General features: G+C 49.2%; 1 long non-coding RNA gene across 1 annotated transcript; it reads right to left on the bottom strand.

Moving 5' to 3' along the window:
- Positions 1-167: 167 nt before the first annotated feature.
- On the bottom strand, positions 168-18791 carry LOC132592701 (uncharacterized). The gene is made up of 3 exons (XR_009558233.1): positions 18664-18791; positions 4600-4745; positions 168-243 (listed from the first exon to the last, which is right to left on the bottom strand). It is a non-coding gene; the product is annotated as an uncharacterized LOC132592701 (long non-coding RNA).
- Positions 18792-23254: the final 4463 nt, after the last annotated feature.

The following is a 23254-nucleotide window of genomic DNA, read 5'->3' on the forward strand; positions in this document are numbered from 1 at the left end:
CCAGGTCTCCAAGGCCTCGTTGCTTTCTGCTGGCCTCCCAAATGATGTCAAATACTATATATAATATTTGACATTATATATATATATATATATATATATATATATATATATATATATATATATATATATATATATATATATATATATGAAGGTGCTTCCAACTTGCCTGATTTATGAGCGGACTCTCCTCTCTGGCGATTTAACGACTCGCACATCTGCGTAGCGCTTGTTAAAGTCTTCCCGCTAGGATGAGGGGAAAAGTATATTAAAAGTATATTAAGCACTTTTACATTTGCGTTCCCTTACCTCCCCCACCCCACCCCCAGTCATAGCCGCCTCGCATTTGGAGGTGGGGGTGGGAAGAGAAAGGCAGTTCAACAGATTCAGCAACACACACACAGAGAGAGAGAGAGAAAGAGAGAGAGAGAGAGAGAGAGAAGATACCCAAGTTTTTCCCAGCACGCCTTACTGGAGCGCCTCCTGTCCATAGGAAAGAGTTCTGATCTGTGACACCTTTTGTGTCCGTATTTACAAACAGGACCTCGACTTTGGTTGGGCTTGGTTTCGCTGAAGGGAGCCGGCGTGGCGTCCTTGCGCTTGTCTCGGGCTGCACTTTGGGGCCAAAGGACCCTTTCTCTGAAAAGAGGTGGCCAGCAGAGTTTGTTGGCACTTTCTCCCCCTGGGTCACCCCACCCCCGCTGCAACCTTTCCAGGTTGCTTATGGGCAAATCCAAATCTGTTGTATGGGGTCTGGGTGGGCGATTGTGCTGGTGCACTTTTCCTTTTTAAACCACACATGTTTGGGAGTCACTTCACTGTGATGATTCTTTTAGGGGCACTACTAACCATCCTTAAAAAACAAAACCCGAAGAGGGAGAAAGAAGTGGGGAGGCGCTGGTGGGGGAAAGAGAGAAATCCACTTATTGTGATTAACTTCTTTTTTGGTCTTTAGATCTTCCCCTTTTTCACTGTACTGTGACACACGCTGTCTACCTCGCCTCAGTGCTTTAAAAAGTAAGGCCAGGAGGGGGTGAGGGCTGGGAGTACAAAGCCTCCAGAAGGCGAACAATGGCCTCCATTTTACTCCCCTACCCAAACGCCGAGCGCAAGACCCCAGCCAGGCAGCCTCCTCCGGAACGGGCCGCGGCGCAGCCTCCCAACTCCGCGTTCCCAACAACCCCTCCAACTTACAAAGGAGCGGGCGGGGGGGGGGAGAGACACACAGCGGCCTTCCTCCTCCCTTCTGTAGGGCCCGCCTTGACCCACGCAGCCTGGCCAGCCCCAAGCCCTGCCTTGGGTTGTTTTTGTTTTTAAATCGGCCTTTTGAGAAATAAGACGAGGAATAATGCGACAACAAAAGAAGTTCTGCAGTTCTTGATGTTCTGTGTTGCATGTATTTATTTATTGGGTCCCAGGTCTTTCTTTTTAGGTTCCCAGCCTAGCAGGGGGAAAATAGAAAAGTAATTTCTCGTTATAAATATCTGGAGGTAATTATGTTACTGGTGTGAGTTGTTAGGGGTTGTAAAAAGATACAACAGCGCAGTGGGGTGCTCAATTGGGGTGAGACAATTACAATAAAGAACCTATTCAAGAGGTTTTGCTTTTAAAAAAAGAAGGGGGAGAAGACAGAGAGAGAGAGAGAGAGAGAGGAGGTAAAATAATGAAATAGTGGCAGCCTTCATTTTATTCGCCCCCGAAACCTCCCCCCTTTATTTTTTTGGAAGCTTTAAAAAAATCTCTTCTCTTTCCAGGCTATAATGAATATTAATTTTATTATTTCTACATAGAAAAAGAGGCCTCTTCTTCCGGGTCCAAAATGACTCCGGTATGATTTTTTAAAGTGCCTTTTCCCCAAAGCCATCTACGTTCCATTAAAAGGGGGGAAAATAAAATCAACATGGAACAAGGACTCCTCTCGCAGCGTGAATGAGGCGCGCGGTGGTAAATATTTACTCCTCTTTGGAGAGGCACCTGATTAGCAGCCGAGCCAAGCGCCCTGGACCCTTCTCCGGGAGAAGCCGGTGCCTCCAGTCGCCCAGAGTTTCCAGAAGGCACCCCTTTAACACACCAAACACGTCTGCCGGGACACACGCTTGCACGCAGGACAACCGCTCCAAGACAGAAAGACGCCGAAGCGTGAGAAGCAACGAGAGGGAGAGAGAGAGATTTTCGTACAGGCGCGGGGGGGACTGTTATTGTGAACACTTCCCAGTCTCTACTATACCAACTGGCGAAATTTATTTTAAGGAACTCACTTTGGCACTTATTTGGATGTTAACAAACAAAGACGGCTAGTTGGTTTCAGGCACCAACAAACAAACCAAGGCGTTATTCTGACGAATCCGTGATAGCAAAATTGGGGTGGGTGGGAGTGAAGAGATAAAAAGAGAGAGAGAGAGAGAGATTTGGGCTTTTGAGCTATTTTAATTACAAGGTGGACTGAGCTCTGCAACCCACCAGCAAAACCGACCCTTCTTCCCTTCCCCCACCCGGAAGCGCGATAATGGTGGAGTTCCCCCCTTTGGCAGAAAGTAGCTCCTTTTTACTGATTTTTTTAAAATGAAATTATTCACAAAGAGATGCAGGTAGGCAGAGAGCAGCCTCGACCGAATTTCCCGGTGAGTTTACAAACCCTACGCGAAACGCAACGTCTCCCTATGTCCCGGCTAGGCCTAATCTGCAAATTCCTATTTAAATCTCCAAATCTGGATCTAATCTGATCGTCTTTGAGATTTGATCCTCCCCTCCGCGGCAAACATAATTAGCTATTAAGATGACAAACGTTTACAATCCCGGGCCGAATAAGCAAAAGATAAACGCTAATCCATTGGCGTGGAGACGTTTGCTAAAGGTCACCGGCTATAAAAATTTATTGCCAAAGACCACAATTATTATTTTAGGCCTATAAAGACGCTCAGCCTCCAGCCATAATGAATGGCTTCACTTTCTAGAAGGAACTGCTCGGTGCTCTCGACTGGGCCTGAAAAGTTTATTTGTAAGCCTGGTCGCATCAGGAGTTTCTCCCCTCTTATTTTAAACCCCTGATTTGAAGACGCCAGTGCTTTATTATTCCCTCCCCCCAGTTAGATTAGTTTAAAGAGAGTTAAAGAAAACAGACATAAGTTTATTCTTGCACTCCTGAAGCGATCACTTGTGCAGCCCTTGCCTATGCAAGTTCACTCAGAAATGCTTTTTGTTTCAGTGACATTTATTCTCACGTTAAAGTGTGCGTAAAATCTCAGCCTCAATATATGGCGGTAGAGGTGGAAACTCTGAAGAATCGAGGAGGTGGGGAATGAACTTTTTATGGGGTTGCCCTGCATTTTCCGCGAGTCTGGGCGAAACTTCAAAACATCCACCTAACAAGGAAATGAGATTTCGAAAATCCAAAAACAAACCAAAACAACAGCAGCAGCAACAACAAAAATTGCTACTTGAAAAGGAAGCAGACAACATTCTCTAGCTTAGAAACTTGTGGCGAATGGGGTGGGGGGAGCTTTTGATCGCAGATTCTTTGGAGCGCTAAACTCGGGAGACTTAAACGATCTCGGAGATTTGAGTGAAGTGCTGTAGGGTGGGGGGCGAGTGACAAAGAGCGCAGAGAGAGAAATGTTATTTTTTGTGGCTGTTTTTGTTTAAACAGTTTGTACTTCGAACCAGGTAGTGATCAAGTTAGAAAGTTCTGCACATTCCCAGTCTCGTCGTGGACAAGTTTGGGGAGATCTCGCGGCTGCTTGATTGAGAGTGACAGTCCTTCAGCTCCGCTCAGACCTTCCCGGATACAACTACTGAGACCTGACTTGGCCTAGAATGTGACTCTGTGTGTCGTCGTCCGTCCCCCCCTCCCGCCGGCCCGCGTGTCTCTCTCTTCCCCATTTCCTTAAGGCCGGTTAGTTCGAGGGAAAAAAGAGATATATAGACATAAATAAAGGGAGAAGCGAGATTTGCCTAAACGAAAGTCCCTCATCAACACACACGCGCATACGCACACAGAGCTTCAGCTTGACGGAGATACAAAGCAACCAGGAAAAAGAAGCGGGGGGGGGGGGAAAAGACATTGAGCTTGGATCGACCCAGCTTCCCAAGAAAGCAAGTGGCCAAGCAACGCCGTGTGGTCCATAACGCCTTCTTCACAACAACTGCAACAACAAATGCCCCTCATAGGAACCAGGTGTGATGCATTCTCGTGTGTGTGTGTGTGCGCTCAGATGATCCCTACAGCTTTGGGCGTCCCTATCGCACTGTGCCAAACGGAGCAACCCTTTCGTGGGGCTCTGTCTAGCAGAAAGGCCGTGCGAGTCTGCTGCTGTTGCTATCCAAAGAGAGAGAGAGATGTTTTCCCAGAAAACAGGAGCGGGGGTCGGTCCATGAAGGAGGAGGAGGAGGAGAAAGAAGAAGAGGAGAAAGAAGGCTGGAGCGAAAAGGACAAAGTTTGGAAGCCTTTGAGAGTGGCATCTCGCCTAAGATCCTTTCCCGGAATGTAAGAAATGGTGTGTATGTGAGCGAAACGGGGGGGGGGAGAGGGATAAAGGGGGGAGGGAGAGACCTGTCTAAATATTAAAATGAACTGAAGCAAGGAGAAGAAACGAGCAGACTCACCTTTCTGAGGCATCCTGTCTTGTTGTCAAAGCTCCTGTCAATAGTTTTAAAAAGCGCCCCTGATTTGAAATGATGGTGCCTTAAAAAGGGTTGCCAGTAAAAGAGTTTTTCTCCACTGAAGCTGCTGGTTGTGTGATCTTGAGTTCCTGGGAAGGAGACAGAGATTGACAATAAAATGGGCTGTCACTGACTGGAGAGGGAGAAAGAAAGAGGATGTGAGCGAAGTAGGGGGGAGAAAGGGAGGGAGAGAGGGAGAGACAGAGCACACCTATGCTGATTGGTGATGGTTCAAGTGTATTAATGTATGTGTGCGCCTGGTCTCTGCCTCGCCTCCCCTGCTCCCCACTGGCCCATTAGCAAAGCCTGACCTCTGTCATCATCTTCCAGCAAAACACTTCCTCCCTGCGCCTGAACCAGAGCGGGAAATGAGGCTGAGCCAGGGCTCGCTTTTCAAACCCACTAATCACTCCACGCATGCAAATGCTCCGCTCGCTCCCACACAAAATATTGCTTTATGCAAAGCAACGCCATTGCCTCCTAGCTGCCGATTGGACGCTCACTCGCACTGCCTGGTTCAATTGGCCCATTTGTTTGAATATGAATGCACTGGCTTCTCTCTCTCTCTCTTCTCTCTCTCTCTCCTGCTCCCCCCCAGCTCCCCGCTCCTCCTCGCTTAGATTCCGCCGACCTCTCTCTCTCCCCCGTACACTCGCCCCCCCATCTCCAGCACTCTTTGCCCTGAGTTCCTTTTCCACCATCCCTGGGCTCAAATGCGAGGCTCCGGGACGCACGGTGAGCGGACAGGCACCCTCCGCTGCTGGTTTCGTGTTTTTTTTGGGGGGGGGGCACAATGTTTTCCTTGTTAGGGTTCAGTCATGTCTCCCGGCTGAACTTTTATTTTTATTTTTTGCCTCTGCCTCCTTCCCCACCTCAGAGATCCCCTCTGTTCGCCCCATTTCCTCCGAGATAGGGCCTGGAGTGAGTAAATAAATAACGTCTTTCGGAAAAATAAAAACTAGGACTGCCCTTTGCTTTCCAAGGCGATCTAGGTTTCTGCGGGTGTGTGTGTGTGTGTGTGTTTGAGGGGTGGGATGGGAGAGACAAAAAGTGGGGGGGGGACCATTTGCATTTAAACAGTTCGCTCCCAGCAGACAATGGAGATAAGGAAAAAATAACATTCAAATGGTAACGACATAAATATTTGGGAGACAGGCGCTTTGTCAACTGGGAATCGCCTGGAGGTAGCCAAGTCCACAGTTGGGTGTGTGAGTATTTCCCCCTCCCCTCCCCCCTCCTTTCCTCTCCCCCCCTTTCCTCTCTCCTCCAAATGTGATGGAGAAAGGAAACTCTCTCTCTCTCCCCGCTGCCTGGAAAGTGCAGAGCAAATACACACTTTACTTTGTGTATTGAGGACTTTCGTGAAGGGGCCTGAAGAGTCCTTTCCCAAACACCCAAACTTCTTCCACGTGCCGTTTGTTGACTAAGTGCTGTTGTGTTTCTCTCTCCCCCCCCCCACCTCTCTCTAGCAGACACTCCAAGGAGGGGGAGAAAGAGAGGAGGGAGGAGTGCTAAAATATCTCCACCGCAAGGGTCGGCTTGTGTGTGTGTGTGTTGGAGAGGGGGGGTTGCGTGTTGCTCTCACCAGATTTAGCTCACTCATGTGCGCAGGGCGATTCTCCCTCCCTCCCTCTCTTTCTCTCCTGCCAGGGAAATCAGGGGCCGAAGGAAAGCAAATGACTTTGCTTCTCTGACCACACACCACCACAAGTTCATTTGTTGAATGGCGGAGTATTAAGACACACCTCAGTACACTCCAAAGCAACCCCTCCGCGCCTGCATTTAAGGTGACACTGGCAGCACCAGTTTGAGCTCAGGGTGTTCCGATCGTTTATGGCGAGTGGTCTGAGAGGCGGGGAGTGGGGAGGGGTAGGGGAGATGAACTTCTGCACAAAGAGGGAGGGGGAAAGGAGGAGAGAGGGAGTGGGCAGGGAGGCGACGGGGGGGGGGGGGAGGAGGAGGAAAGGAGGCAAAAAGCACCAGGAATTCCAAGAGGCAAAAAAGTGGGGGAGGGTTTCTGGTGGGGGTGGGTGGGACACGAACGCGCCAAGCATAAAATGAAGTCGTAGCCCCGCATACACTTGACTTCTCTTGACATGTGAAAAGTGCTAAAAGTCAGAGCTCATCAATAAAGTGGCTGGCGATTGAATGAGGGCCCTGACAACCATTGCATTCTTCAATAAAGTACAATGAGGAGACAAACGACTCTGCCAAGGAGTTTGCATGGGAGTGAAAGGACGCCTCAATAGGAGCTGGATAATGGGCTGCCAGGCCGTCATGCACTGTCATCTCCAGCCCTGCAGAGAAGCTACCGCGGCCCCTAATAGCACAAAATGGGCTCTTAAGAGACTACCGGGCGATTCCTCTCTGGGATGCGTGTGGATCTCTCTCTCGCTCTCGGTGTCCCCCTCCCTCTCTCCCTCCTTCTTCATCTTCTTGCAAACTCCTTCCTTCTTGTGCCAATTTGCCTTGATGCTGATTACCACTAATATGTGTGGCTGCGCTTTTATGCATCTTGCTTTCTATTTTCTATTTTCTTTTTTTTTCTTTTTTAGGGGAGAGAGAGGATTCTGCAGCAAAGAAAGGCTGTTAAAATCAGGACTTTCTCCTCGGTCCCCTCTTTTTTTCAGGCCTCCGGTTCCAAAGTTTTTGGTGCCTTTTTTTGCAGCAAATGGGAAAGAGTCAGAGAGAATTGCCCAGCCTAGCTGGGAGGGTTGAAACATTCTTCTGCAAACGCCACTCAAGAAGACCAGTCTCTCTCTCTCTCTCTCTCTCTCTCTCTCTCTCTCTCTCTCTCTCTCTCTCTCTCTGTCCTCCCTCCCTCCTCCCTCCCTCTCTTTCTTCTTTCCTTTGCTGATCCAGATTTTTCCCCACCCGGGCATTACCCCCCCCTTTATGTGTTTCTCTATCCCACATTGCAGTCCGCATCGATAACCCAGGCCACTTCAGTTTGCTGAAGGAAAGAGATCCGGTGGGCTGGACAAATCATTTACCTCCAGCTACAATAGTTCAGGCCTAAAGCGAACTGCACCCCCCCTCCACCCTTGCTGGAAATATCCTTTTTATTTCAATGTAATCGGAGCCGAATAACTATGATGGAAAGCTGGGGTGAAAAAAACAACCACACGGGGACATTCTAATAGGATTCCCCTTAAAAGGTAGGTAGGAAACTTGAGAATTCTCTTAGCTAGGATGCTGCTACTGATAGAGGTATAGGGCTCTGTGTGTGTGGTGTTTGGACGATTTTAGTTCTGTGTTTAAATTTATTATCCTTTCATTTTGCCCTACTGTTATTATTTTTGAAGTGTCTCCCATACATTGGAACCCTGCTAATTTCTGCAAAGTCCCCGCTATCAATGGCTAAATCTTACACGGCAGTCCTGCTCCATTCAACTCCATGGGAATTTAGCTGTTGACTTCAGCGGGCGCAAGCTTTTTCAAAGTGCGCCAAAGGAGATCTTTGCAGAGAGATCAAAATGGGAAGAAAACATAGATTACCAAGCCAATGTCTCGCTTGCCTCGCGGGTTTCACCGCAAAGAGTTGCCGCTGCGGGATAGTTTAGCAAAGTGTCTTGAAAGGACCCCGCTCCTTCAAGTTAGTCCTCTGCAAAAACTTTTTTTCTTTTCTTTTCTTCCGTTCGTCTAACAAAACTCTCCCTCTTAAAAAAAATCGCAGAGAGAATAAGAATAATAAAAATAATCCCCGAGATCCTGGGGATTTTTGTTTTGTTTAATGTGGCTTCTAGTCCTCTGAAAATCAGACGAATCTTTTCTCTCTTTTTTTGTCCAACAAACTTTTTTTTAAAAAATAATTCCATCAAGTGGAAACGCAAAAAAGGGCAAAACAGCAGGGTAGAAAGCTGGGGAAAATAGAATAAAATGAAGAACTCATGACGCTTGTTTTTAGGGGACGGACGGACAGGTCCAGATCTTCAGGCAAATTTCATTTTTACAACCATTCAATTAGCTTTCGTTTGGATTACCACCTCTTTATATGCTGCTCCTTCAGAATAAAGAAGCCGTAATCTTGTTGCTATTTCCCCCAGGGCACAGTGGGCCTTGTGCCCCTTCCCTCTCCACCCCCCCCCCGCTAGTTTTGTTTTGTTTGTTTTTTAACTGGGGGGGTAATGAGGGGAGGGAAATGGTGAATAATCTGACGTCATTGCAGAGATGGGAATGAAGGAGAGAGGAAGTAAGTCTGGGAAGAAAAGAAGAAGGGGGGAGGAGAGAGAAAAAAGTGCCACAAAAGGTGAAGAAGAAAAAGATTGGGTGCCTCGCTTTGCTGCTGATTTATCAGGACGTTGGAGACGGGAGGCCGAGGGCGGGCGAGGGAGCCTCCGAAGCAAGGAAAGCAAAAGTTGAAAGGGAAGGAGGGGCGGGGAGAGGGAGGGAGGGAGGAGGAAGACAGGAGCGAAGCGGAGGGCCTGTATGACAATGTGCATGTGTGAAAGAGAAAGAGGAGAGGAAGAGGACAAGGCGTGTAGAATGGGGGTGTGAGAAAAGAAAGTGGGATTTCTGCGAAGACGTGGAAAGGCGAGAAAAGGGGAGGAGGGGCAGAGCAGGGCCGGGCCGGGCGAAGTGTGTGTGTGTGTGTGTGTGTGTGTGTGTGTGTGTGTGTGTGTGTTTTAAAGAGCCAGGGAGAAAAGTGTAAAAATTGTGTGAGAAAAAAAGCACAACTTGGAATGAGTCCTGGAGTAGAGTAAAGGAGGCGGGGCAGAGGGGGGGGAAATGGGACCAGGCGCGCTTGCTTAGGAGTAGGCGCCGTGGAAGGAAGAAGCCTGCTTCGGATCCGGCTGGGAGAATTGAGATGGAAGAAGGCGCACGTGTGGGAGATCCGGGCGAGGGGAGCAGGTTCTCACGTGCAGCGAGAGCACACGTCTGCCAGGGAAGAGATGCCCTTTGCCGAGCTCAGGGCAGGCTCAGCTTGCTCTCGCAAGCAGCGTCTGGGGGCGAGCGCTGCCAGCGATAACCCCGGGAGCCTTTGAAATACGTAGTAGGCCTACCTGCTCTCCAACGACCGGGGGGGGGGGGGAGTCCTTGCCAAGTTGAGCCACAACTCGAAGGGCGCCATTTTAACTCTAGGTTGCTCTGTTTTGTTTTGTTTTTTATACAACACCCCAAGTTGGTGTTTTCTTTTCGTTTTTTAAAAAAAGCACGTTCTGGATTCCCCCAGATATATATAAACAGGCGTAAACAAAACAGGAGAAACCCCAAACTCCTCTGCCCTGTTACTTTTTTATAGTCTTTTGTCAGCAGCTTTGAACTTGAGAATTAACTTGCTTAAAGTGGCAGGCACACGATGGAGCAAGGGGGGATGCGGTCGCGAGTGGGGTGGCAAGCTCAAGCGTCCTTCTTGGGGGGGGGGGGTAAGGGATGATTACCCCCACCAGTTTTGCATGTGAAATGGAAATGAGGAATGAACGCGCCAGGGTAGACTGGCTGCGGGGGGAAAGAAATGGCCCTTTTCTCCAGGGATTTCTCTTGACCACAGGAGGGAAAATAAAAGCTGGACAGAGAATCAAATGCATTTGATGCTTCACCAGGTTGGCACCTTAGCACCTTGCCCACCAGAGCTGGAGGGATCGCCACAGCAGAGGACTTGAGAAGCAAGGGTCCGGATCCCAAGTGGATTTCTAAGTAGACACGTGCTCTCCACGTAGATTCGGAAATGTCATCGTGGATAGATGGGGGGAGGAGCTTATTTACTCCCCAAAGATGCGCACCTAGGATGGCAGCTTGCACCTTTTCTAACTTGGCAAGAACGAACACCAGACGAGCAGCAACAGCAACGAAGAGTCTTGTGGCATCTGAAAGCCAAACAGATTTATTGTGGCATAAGCTCTGTGTGGAGGGGAGCCAACGGAGTCTGATGCACGACGTGTTTGTCTGTAAACTGAGTGCTAACTGAGGATAACACTTCCTGCCTCTGAGGAAGAGGGATCTGCACCACCAAAGCTTATGCCTCGGTCCGTCTGTTAGGCTTTATTTCGAAGGTGCCACTTCCTGTTTTTACTACAACAGAGTCTGGCTCATTCTTCTGAGCGTCTGGTGGATTCAGAGTGGAGTGATCAGAAATGTCTTGAGCAGTTAGGAATACTCCTGCGGTGGGAAATAACTTGAGGGATTCCGGTTTATATCTTTTCTTTTTCTTTTCTTTTTGGGACGGAATGGGGAGAATAGGATGAATTCTCCCTCGCCTTATGTACCCGTGTGAGGTACGTTAGTCACTCTGCCTTTGGATTAAACTTCTCTTTACCTTGAATTGGAATATTGTGTGTGTGCGCGCGCGCCTGTGTGAAGGGCACAGATGTTTAGTAAGTGGATTCAAAATCACACTCGGAAAGTTAATATTAAGATGAGAGAATTACAACTGAAAAATTATAATCCTTTGCAGTTTAAAAAAAACCCAAACCCTTACACCCCCTTAAAAGAAACAGCAAACATCTCTACTACTTTTTCACAGAAAGCAAACATATCAAGGAAATGTGACTAAATTAGATTCATTCTCCCGATACTGCCATTGATTGCAGAAGTAGGTATTTATTTGTCAGGGACAAATAATAATAAAAAAATCTCCCCTTCTCCCCTTCTCCGCTTCCTTAGGAACAGGAGTCGCACAGTTCAGTGCTCCTGGATCGTCTTGTTGTATTAATATCTGGCTCGCGAACCTCCTTTTTTTAATACCCAGAAAAATGCTTAAAGTCCTCTTGTCCACTTCAGTCTCCCACTGAAGAGATACACAAACCCTGACGTGTTAGACTACAATGCGTTTGCCTCGCGGACACCGAATGCCGAGTCGGATATGGAGAAAGAGCGCTTGAAACCTCTAATGCGCCGGACATTGAGTTAAATGGAGCTTTGGCGAGTTTAGGAGCAATCTGCAAAAAGTTTGGAATCGATTTAACCTCTTTTACGTCGGGCGTTTTGCAAGAAGGCGCAACCTTTTGTGTGGAAGGATTAAAAAAAAAAGGCGAAGGGGAGGGGACAAGAAAAGGACTCAATTTATGGACTCTGAAAGAAAAGGCAACATCCATGTTTTTTCCCCTCCTTCATCCAGGAAAGGTTTGATATTTATCTTGGTCTAGTAGATTTTTCGAAGGGACTTGCTGGAAAGGTCTCCCCCCCCCCAAAAAAAAGTAGAAAGGGAGCGGGGACTCGCCGGCAAAGCGCATCCTGACGGGCTTTTTAAACACTATTGATTGGGACAAGCTGTTCCAAACCCCAGTAACAGTTAATCTGCCTGTTAATCAAGGCGCTAAGGAGCTCAATGCGAGTTTTATTAGCGACTAGAGAACACAGCGGCAGAAAGGATCAAAAGACTCACCCCCTTGATATTTGTCAAGACAGACTCCCCCTCAAAAAATATATTTTCAATTACAGAGCAATTCTTAGCTTATCATCGCCCCCTAACAGAAACACGCAGATGGTTTCACAAACGCTGCCAGAGAAACAACTGCAGCGAGAGCCTCAGAACTGCAGACTCCGAAAACCTCGCGCCGGACCCAACCCGGCACTGCGCGCCTAGAAAGGAGCACTCGCTCACCTCAAAGCAAAAACAGTGCCATTATTTCTCTCCATCTCCCCCGCTGCCTTTCTCTTTACCACCGGAATTCGAGAGAGAGTGGAAGGCAACACCTGAAAAGCCTATGCCAATTTAAACCATCCTTTCTTCCTCACGTTTCTCTCCCCCCACCCCCTTGTGCCTGTTTGCGAAGGCACTTTGGAGTGGGTTTGCAGGCAAAACGGACGGAAAGAATTTGCTATGTTCCCCAACACCACCTCACTCAGGTTTTTTTAATTAAAAATATTTTTTTAAAATAATAACGATCCTGAAGGGGAAAAGTTGAATGTGGGGTTGTTGTTGTTTTTTGTTCTTTTTAATGGACTGGCCCAACGCTCATTCAATAAAGGTAAAAGTGGAGAAATATTATCGCGTCTGCGAAAATCAACATTTTGATCTTGTCATTTTTAATGCGAACCGATGGTGCTGGATGTCAACGAGATATGCGTATAAAAGACTATGTGGTCAGAGGTAATTATGTCACAGCTTTTTCTCGTCGTGACAGCTGGATAAACACAATCTCCAATAAACATCTCTAATTAGGGAGGAGGACCTGCGAGGCTGGGTGTCTGATTTATTACTCACCCAGAATGTCCATTTACCGGTGGAGATTAAAGTGGGCTCCCCCCTTTTTTTGGTGCCAAAGTACCTTAAGGGATTTGGTGTAGGAGCTGAGGGGCTGGGAAGGCGAAGTCTTACGGCTTGATCCAGGAGAGTGAATGGAAAAGAGAGAGAAAGAGAGAGAGGGAGGGGAGAGCCATTATCCTACTAATCCCCTTTTTCTAATTAAGTACAAAGAAGGAGAAGGAGAAGGAAGAATCTAAAACATAATTTACCTGCCTTGGGCTGCAATCCTAAACGCCCTATTTTCAGCCGTTTGAATTTACTCTCAAGCAACCATGCGCGCAGGATCAGGGGCGTACCCAGGATCAAAACTAGGGGGGGGCAAGGGGTGGGCCCAAGGCATGGGAGGGGAGGGGCAAGGGGCGGGGCCAAGGCACAGGAGGGGAGGTGTCACAAAGTGGGGATGTGGGTGGGGCTACAGAGCCCAGGTGAAACTGACTCCAGTCTAATAACACCAAAAGGGGGGAAATCCAGGGAAATAATAAGGAGGATCAGAGAAAGGTCAGGACAAGCAGCTATAAAAAGGGACATTCTCAATGAGCCTGCTGAGGACCAGCTGTGGTTACGCAAGAGCAAGGACAAGGCATATCCCATACTACGCACATGGGCACTCATATTATGAATGAACAGCATCCTTTGCCAGCCTGGCACCTTCCACGTGCTTTGGACCACAACTGCGCTGCCAGAGGCAGATGGGGGTTGTAGTCCAAAGCACACGGAGGGGAATCAGCTTAGCAAAGCCTGCTGTACAGAAATAAATTAAAGTTTGCCTGCTTTTGCCTTATCCCATATTTTGCCTTATCCCATTCTGGGCTGCATCAATAGGAGTATAGTATCTAGATCAAGGGAAGTAATAGTACCACTGTATTCTGCCCTGGTCAGACCTCACCTGGAGTACTGTGATTCTATGATTATATGAAAAGTATTGAGGGAATGGAGGAGGGGGGCAAACTGCAAGTTTTAATATTGTTCCATGCCACCCCAATATCCACAACAGTGAGATTCCAGGGGCCAAGGCACTTACCCAGGGTTCATATTTCCACAGTGGAGATAGTGGTGTCTTTATGATGTATTGCTTATTTACACATATTTATAAGCTGAGCCTACAATACAGGCGCTACATAATTATACTTTGTCCATAATAATTTTCACACAACCATCTTAAGAAATCAATCCATGCCTAGGTAAGCCTGTATAGGATAGCAGCCTGAAGCACAGAAACTATCTACAGCCGCTCCTTTCACTTGAACCCCTCACAGAAATCCTGTAGAGCTGGCCTGAAAGGGACCCCCAGGGTCATCTAGTCCAACACCCCCCCCGGTAATGCAGGAATCCTGCCCACAGCGAGACCGACCCCTTTCATACGTCCGGATTCCTGTAAGCCTAGCAAGCTGAATACACCAAGGTCCGGACTCTTCTGCCCTGCGAAATGCAACCCAATCGTCTGAATGGTGGACAATGTCAGCAAAACAAATAGGCAAGTTTGAAGACATGGCAAACAGTGGCAAAGTTCGTTATGAGAGGGAGATGGAAAGTTATATTCCTCCTAAAGGAGAGAAGAAGAAGTAAAAGGACTCCAATTCCCCCAAAAGTCCACCACCTGCTTTCTTCCTGTTTTGTTCTGAGCATCGCCCAAAGATAAAAAGCGACTGTTAGGGCAAAATTCTGGGTGCGAGAATGCTCAGCCACCCAGCTCATCAGGCAAGGGCCTGTGGTCGTTGCAGAGTATAAAAGGAAGGAGTCCAGCCACGATCCGGAGCAAACAGCAAGGTTTATTACTGCGCAGCAGGTTCAATGCCAGACTGAACACCATGAACAGGGCTGCAAGAACTTTTAAAAGTTCCCACCACCATCCCATAATGTACATCGAAAGCATCATACATACATCACTTGTGACAGGGTAAAACGTCAGAAAAGGGGAAGGGGCAAGGGGCATTAGCATACAGGTAAACAGGAGGTAAACAGGATTAACATAAGGTAACAATGCACGATGTCCCAGGACATTGTTAAGCAAGTACCAGTAAGTATCTGGGAGGGGATCCTTGAGTACCTGGCGGGGGGGGGGGGCAATGGGTCCAGGTGTGAGTATTGCCTCTGGCTTCGGAGGGTTGGGAATGGCAGGAGATGGTACCTGAATGGATTATGGATATGCAGAGGAGCACCACCCTGGCTACCTGACCTCTTGCTTAAAGGATTATGGCTGTTCCCTGCATCCCTGAGAGCCCTTGGCCAGAGTAGCAAAAGGGGGTTTCATTTAGAAATAAAGATACACGGTATTCATTCATAAAGAAATATGGTTACATAGAGTCTCAGGCAACAGAGAAAGGGTAGGAAAGGGAGCCTTTATTACACAGGGCTTGATCTTGAGGGGGTTCGTGTTGGTGCGATACTAGAGTGGTGTTGTAGGATCAAATGGGGTCCCCTTGAGGGCATTTGTGCCAATCTTGATTCCCAAATGAAGCCTCGTTTGGGTGCCCCCCCTATAAAATTCCCTAACAGTGACCACCCAGGTTTTTCTATTGGTGAGACAGCAAAGAAACTAAAAACCGTAATACATAACAACATAAAAAATATCTGTTGTCAATGCCAACATACCATCGCTTCCAATGAAGCTACATGCAGACTCTTTATAGCAGGGGTGGCCAACTTCCAAGAGTTAAAAACTGGCAGTGATTGATCTACCTCCTTTTGGGGGTTCAGGTTGAGGTTGTTGAGCTTTTTTTTAGGAAGGAAAGCCATCCATGTTTTAGGGGGTTCAGGTCAAAGTTTAGCTTTTTTTAGGAAGGAAAGCCCTGTTTTGGGGGCTTCAGGGCAAAGATGTAGAGCTTTTTTTAGGGGAGCCAAAGTTGCTGAGCTTCTTTGGGGGGAGCCAGTGATCTACCATAGACGTCCAGTGATCTATTAGTAGATCATGATCTACCTGTTGGACATGCCTGCTTTATAGCAATAAAGGGGTGCTGGCCCTTTAAGGCTGAAAGAGAAAACTGAGACATCCATGCCCACCCTTTCTAACACACATCTTTTAAGATCACATCACACAGTGGCTGCCCAAACAGCTTGGATGATAAAAGACACAAAGGAGGGAGGACAATTGGGAAAGATATAACACCATTGCATTCCCATGCCTTCCAAGCCTCCTTACGCAAAACCACCCAGTTAAAACGGAACTCCTTTCACACCTCATTATCGCTGGAGGTTTCATTAAACTGATAAAGATCCCCCCTCCCCAAGGACAAGAGTAAAAGCTGTGGTGCCGACCATTTGCTACCTGAAACAAGGAAACAAATTGTATCTTAAATACTGGCACAGGAGCTTTGGAAGGCTCGCCTTGTCCAGCCTCCTCTCTTTGAGAGAGAGAGAGAGAGAGAGAGAGAGAGAGAGAGAGAGAGAGAGAGAGACTTCAATCCTTCAGCAGCCAGCTTCAAGTTCTCTCTCTCTCTCTCTCTCTCTCTCTCTCTCTCTCTCTCTCTCTCTCTCTCTCTCTCTCTCTCTCTCTTCCCCCCTCCTTCCCACCGCGATCCCTGGGAGGAACATCAGAGTGAGTGTGGTGTTTTACGTACAGTGTTTTAATCCACACCCCAGCTCTTCCAATTCTGGTTCTCCATTCCCCCCTCCTTGTTTGCTCTAGTAAGAGCAGCGGCAGAATGAGCTGAACGAGCGAAGGCTGTGGGGAGGCAGCCCGGGCGAGCTCCAGCAGGAGGGTGTTGCGCTCTCTCCCCTCCTCTCCCTCGCTGCGTCCTTTTGCTTCTAGAGAGGGGCAGCTGCCAGCTGGCTTCTAGAGTAGGGCAGCTGCCCTAACTTGCCCCATGGTGGGTACGCCCTTGCGCAGGATACAGAGTTTTACTTCTCAGGAAGTGCGGTGCTGATTTCTCCCGGCGCAGTTCAAGCTCTGTTTACTCAGGAGCAAGTCCTACCGGTTGAAACATAACTTTTCCTTACAAATAATGGGTGCCTAAGATTGGAGTTTAGATTGTGCGGCTGAAGTTGCGTTTCTGAACTTAAATGCACCCTACAATTTCCCTTGCTTTCTCTTCCACTAACAAACGAACCATCCAGAGTTAAGCAAAAACAAAAACACAACGAGAGGCTCCACCAGGCACCAACCAGGGTATTTCCGCACACCTTTTCAGTCGTTTGAGCAACCTAATGGAAAAGAAAACCATCACCACGCCGCAACCTCAAAGGAAGTTAAACGCGCGGATCCAGGAAGCAGTTCCCAAAGCAAAAAGGTTGAGACAGTTAACCCGACGGCAACAGATGACAGGCGCAACAGAAAATAGAAAGCACTTCTCTCTCTCTCTCTCCACCCCTTCTTAATGCACCGACTGCATTTTTATGCAAACCAGGAATACTTAGCAGTATACGTTTACATACAGCCTAGCATTAAACATATCACCTGGAAACAAATCCTATTTCTAAGGGACTGCCTTGAAAACACGGAGGTTTCCAGCTAAGGCCCCAAAGCTCCTTTACTCTGGAGTAAGTCTTACTGGGCCCATTTACCTGTGCTTAGAAAAGAACGTCAGTTTTAACTCCAGCGGAAGACGTATCGATTTCGGATTTCGGCTGAGGTGGTTTGTGGATCGGGCGCGAAAAAGCGCGCTTCGCAGGTTGCCTTAGTAAAAGATTCGTTACCCCCTCCCGCTCATTTTTTCCTTGGTACAGCTTCAGTCTGGGAACAATGATCTAGCAGAGACATTACCTTGCTGGAAACGTGGGGACGCCCTAGAGTTAGTGAGTGCCCCAACGGACAGCCCCTCCCGGCTCGCCTAAGCACAGAAGTCGCAGCGAGCAGAGCCATCCAGGACGGGGAGGGAGTGATGTGGATATGCGCCGGTTCACAAACAGACCCCAATTGGCAAGTGGTTACCAGGCACGTGAGTGAACTGACCGGAGAGTGCAGCAGGACTCCGGGTCAGACTGGGGGAAGAAGAAAAAAAAACACCCAGCCCTAAACTCCGCAAAACCCCGAAAGATCCACCGGACCCGAGGATCTGTCTGCACCAAACTCCCCCGACGTCTCTGAGTTGCAGAGTCCCTTCTGAAGTGCCCAGAAGCTCAAGGCGAGCCGGGCGTGCGTAATCCGAAGCCCCTTTTCGTTCTACCTCAGTGGAAATCGTTAATTATTAGGTCTTCCCAAGGAAAGCTCAAATCACACGGTCTGGGGATTGAAAATGCTACCCAAGTATGCGAGCCGCATTCTTTCGTTCCCTTGCCTGAACTCGGGAGCGCCCTAGCGAGGGCTGGAGGCCGTGGGCGAGTTCAAGGACCAACTTCTTCCTCCTCTCTCAACCCACCCCCCGCGCACCCACCCCACACATCTCCAAACCGGTGGCTGCGAGCACATGAGCCGGTGTTTCCATACAAGGCGCCTCGGTTGTCCAAGCGGGGAGAGGTCAGAGCTGCTCCAAGCCTCGCGTCTGCCTAGCCACGCCAAAGCCCAACTCTTTGCCCCGCGCCCTCTTCCTCCCTCCCACCTGTTGGCACTGCGCTTTCCGTGCGCGCCCCGTCGAACCTGGCAGTTGGTCACGAGCCAGCGTGACCCCCTTTTATGCCGCTTGTAATTAACACTCCGCACAAGGCTGAGAGGGGGGGGGGAGATAGCAGGGGGGCGGAAATAAGAGTTTGCTTTTTTTTTTAAAAAAAAAAGATCCTGGGCTTGGTAATGGAAACGAGGTCAGAGAGAGAGAGAACGCGAAAGGAAGAAAAAGAAATCTAGACGAGGCAGAGAAGGAAGGGGAGAAACAAACGCAGCGGCAATTGTTTCAGGAGGAATCCGGCAACTCCCCCCGACGCCTGGATAAAGAGCATCAAATGTTTACCTGTTAGACAGAGGGCAGGCAGAGGCTCATGATCCGCGGGTTCCCAATTGCGCCTCTGAGAGTCGGTAACTGGCAGGTTTGATCGCCAATTTCTACATAAGAATCTGCCACACAGTTTAAATGTCAACGACAATAAAAAAGAGGGTGCCTGGCTTTGCACTAACTTTCCCTTAATATCAGCGCCAGCGCCTCTCCCATTGGCTGGGCTGCCCCGGTGACGTCACGGCGGACAGTAGTTAGAGCTGAGCTCATAAGAAATTTTAGACAACAAGAAGCTCACCGGGGCCGGGAGATAATTCACCTTCCCGTGACCACTGGAGGGGCTGAGAGGCGAGGCGCACGCGGACGTGGGCCAGCCATGCTGGCTTGTTCGCTCCTGCCTGCCTATCTACCTCTATCCATCCACCCGAAAAAGAAAAAGAAATATGTTTCATTATAAATAGATCCCACTATCAAACAAGGTCCTCCTGGCTGATCCATAGAAGCGGCTCTACCATAATATCTGGTCTGTGGAGTGTTGTCCAAAGGACGGCCCTTGCAGTAATAATAATAATAATAATAATAACAATTCTTTAAAACAACACAGCGATGATTTGTGATTCTGAGTGTTCTTTTGCCTTTGTATTCCTCTTGGATCCTCATACTACGACTGCCCTTCACTTCCCCCCCGGTCTTTCACCCGCACAAAAGGAAGATCTTTTCTCCTTTTTCTTTCCTTCTGTGTATACAGGAAAATCCGCAGGTTTAATTATGACGCAGCATCTTCAGCACCACGGGCGCAGAGATGTCCCTGGACTGTTTTTTAAAGTTCTGGAGAAGAGCTACCAGGTGGAGCAGAGCCGCCGACTCTCAGTGACCGTCCAAAGTCGAAGCCTGGGTCTTTCTACCTGAGGCTCCAGATCACACACACAAAACCCCCACTCTGCCCACGGCTCAGTTATCAATAAAATCAACCTTTATCACTTGGTTCCTAGGTTTCTGTTTATGGAAGGGCTCCAGTCAGGGGGAAAATCCAATTTGTACTTTTGGATGGCTACCTGGGTTGTAGCACTGGCGAAGACGAGGCTTATACGGTATATTCGCACCCAAGCGAATGCTGCTTTCAGAGGGGTCTGGATCTAAATTTTATTTTATAAGTGTGTAAAGCTGTCCAGTTATTAAAAGTCGATAATTAAAACAAATTGAAAGAGAAATTCAAACTGCGCGTGGACTTTCATTTCAAATCATTGAACACCTCAAACACTTAGGTGTGAGAGTTGAGTTGATGTTTTGTGGAGGTTTTCTTCCAAGCTCGATTCAAAAGAAGACCAGTGGGTCCTTCCTATCTATCTTTTCTCCCCTCCCCACCTTTCTCTAATCAATTTTTAAAACGAAGGGCGTTCGTTTTAAAGTTAAGCCCCAAGTTAAGTGCCGCTTATTTCAATGGAAGAATAGCGCCCTCGCTCATCTCTCCTTCCCACAGAAATGAATGGGACCTAGACCATAGCGCTGTTTTTCATTTCAGAGGGCTGACACAACCTTTTCAGAGACCAGGCCGCATCGCGCCTTTTTGGCCCAGAGGGTGTTAGAATAATCATCAACATCTTGCTTTAAGGTCCCTTTCTTACAACGGCACCGAACATGTCCCCTTTTCCTCAAAGTTCGAGGGAAAACGACGTTTTCTACAGGCAGCTAATAGTGTTCCCTCGACCAGCAATGTTTTCTGAAGGGCAGGGAAGCTACCCCCTGCTCACACCTTTGATGACACAATCCACTGACTGGATAGTTCTCCTGAGTAAACAATGAGAGTTGGGAAGGTGAGTTATGTTCCGAAGGAACCCACGAGATTTAAGAGAAAACGGTGGAGATCTTCTTTCCTTTGAAACCGGGGCAGAGTTCTCTCTGCAGGCAACATCAAGCAGGTAACGTGGTCTGGGATGGGGAGGGGGGGAAGGGTCAGAATAGTTTTAGTCGCATAGTAACCCCCCCCACACACACTTGTGGGTGTCCCCTCGACGCCTTCATCCTTAAAGACAGAAACACCAGGACCAGTGGGATGGGGGAACACACTTGTCGGAGTGAATACATTTGTTTGTCAGGAAAGAAGCGCGCACGCCCGAAAGTCGCTGTAGCTTTGATTGAACCGCGCGTCCGTCTCTCGGGAGCTGGCAAAGGTTTCTCTGGGCTTTGTTTGCGGCGGATCCCTTAAAAGGGAGGCGTTGGGGAGAAGTCGTCCTTGATGCACCCACACATCTAGAAATACCCGTCGGGGAGACCGCCCACCGCCGAGAAAGGATAGCTTATCTTTCTACATGATTTTCAGGAGCTGCCTTGCTCCCCACTTCTCCTTCTTAGGGACCGTCTCCCCGTTGGTACACTTATGGCTGCGACCCCCACCATACTTACCCAGGAACAAGTCCCGCTAAAACCCATTTAACTTCTGAATGAATAAATGGAGAATCGGGATGCAAGCCAGAGAGTCCGATCTTGATCTAACAGGCAAGGCGAGGGAGGGCTGTCTACCACCCGCACCCCCCAGCTTCGTTCAGCTCCCTGGTGCATATACATATATGCATACGTGTGTGTGTGTGTGTGTGTGTGTGTGTGTGTGTGTGTGTACATGTATATGCGCGCGCACCCACCCACCCACCCACTCCTGACCTAGAACTTATGCCTGACGCTCTAAACTGCTTCAGAGCTTTGTGACACTTCTTTGGGGTTTTCTGTTAGGGATTAGTCGGGTTCCTTATAAGGAAGTCTATCTCCCAACGTTACATAAAGATTTCCAGAGCAGAAAAAGGAATGAAGAAAGGACACGCAGCCGATCCAAGCCAAAGCACCAGCAATCTGTTCTGAATGCAACGCAGTTCAGATCGGATCGCAGCTGCAGGGGGATTTCGAATTGGCCAGCGGCGAACCCTTAGGCCTTCCTGCCAGCGCCCTGAGATGCCCAATGCACCTTTTCACACGTGCTCTTTGGGCTGCGGGTGGCGGCGGAAGGTGCTACCCTAAGAATGTTTGGGAGCGAATCCTGCCGAGCTGGTGGGGATTTCTGTCCTGCTATAAAGGCCGGGGTGGAGGCTGGGCTCAGTGGTACAGGCAGCCCATGGGCCGCCAGGATCAATCCCTCGCATCCCGGGTTGATCACATATTGCTGGGAGAAGGACCCTTGAACATATCGATTATGTTGGGACTGGAAAGAAGTTCGTGTGGGTTGGGCGAAACTTCATTTGACGAATGCGCTTCGATTTAGGAGTGGTGTAGGTGCACGCACATAGAATTGTAGAGTTGGAAGGGACTCCAAGGGTCATCTAGTCCAAAGCCCTGCAATGCTAAACCAGACTGCAGCTTCAGGGCAAATGCGGCCGAATAGAAAGCCAACCCGTCAGGTGCACGGAAGGTCAGCCCGTGGCGCTTCTGTTTCGGGATCAGGCTAAGAGGGCGATCCTATAGTTAGGACAAAGGCCACGAAGTCCTTTTGGGGACTAAGGGGAAAGGGAACCGCCTGAATCTCTCCTCTCTCCCCAGTCTTCAAAGGCGCGCACGTGAAAACGCCGGCGGGTCTCAGTGGAGTTCAATTTGTCGAAGAGAGAGGTGTTCCCGAGTAAGAGTGGAGACGGAGCGTCCTCTGGGCTACTCTGACCCGCTTGGCTTTGCGTGCTGTGGGGTGGGGAGGGGGTTGGGAGGACGGTCCTGCTTCTTCTTCCCTTCTCACCCCCCATGACCCGCTCCCTGCCTCTTATTACAGGCTCCTCTTCTCCTCCCTCCCCCCAGAGCCAAGGCTTTTCTCCGACGGCCCTGCGGCAGGTCAGGTTGGCCTAGAAGGGGCAGCAGCAGCAGCAGCGCCGCCGCCGCCCTGTCTCTTGAGTCTCTTGACGCGGGCAGGGAGGGAGGGAGGGAGGGAGCCGTGGCCAAGGGCTTGTCAGGCGAGAAAGTGTGTTTGCCTGATTGTTTGGAGTTGCTGCCATTAAGGGAGCCGGGCTCCCTGCAACCCAGCAGGGTTCTCCAAGGAAGCGCTGGAAACGCCACGGCTCCCGCCTGCTTATCTGGCTGTCAATAAAAGGAGATGGCTCCGAAAAGCAGGGCCAGGTGCTGCCTTGCCTTCTCTCCAAGCGGCGCGGCTCTTCAGAAACTGATCAGGCGTGAAGCCAAGTCTGCTTGGCCAGGCCTTCGGAGCGAGCAGACAAACAGTCCCCCGGCCAACGCCCGAGTGTTGCCCGGATTGCCTTCCGAGCTCCGGGGGCGGCGTGTGTGTGTGTGTGTGTGTGTGTGTGTGTGAGTGAGAGAGAGAGAGAGAGAGAGAGAATTAAACATAAAAAGGCAGTCAGGACACACAAGCGCACGCGCACACACACACACACAGTGATAAACGCCGCAGCTTGGCTGGATGATCCGGATCTGAAAAGGGAAACCAGTCTGTAGGCACGATCTGGATGCTGGGCTGGGGCGCGCGCGCGCGAAACCCCCCCCCAATCTTTCGGACAGCGCAGCCACCTCCATCGGATCAGATGGCAGTTTAATTACACGCTTGCCTTTTCCTCGCTCTTTCCCCCCTCGAACAAATTTTCAGGCGAGCATAATCTCAGTCACTCCGCATCTCTGCGGCGTGGAG

This window comes from Zootoca vivipara, chromosome 1 (assembly GCF_963506605.1).
Source record: "Zootoca vivipara chromosome 1, rZooViv1.1, whole genome shotgun sequence".
NCBI classification, from domain to species: Eukaryota; Metazoa; Chordata; class Lepidosauria; order Squamata; family Lacertidae; genus Zootoca; species Zootoca vivipara.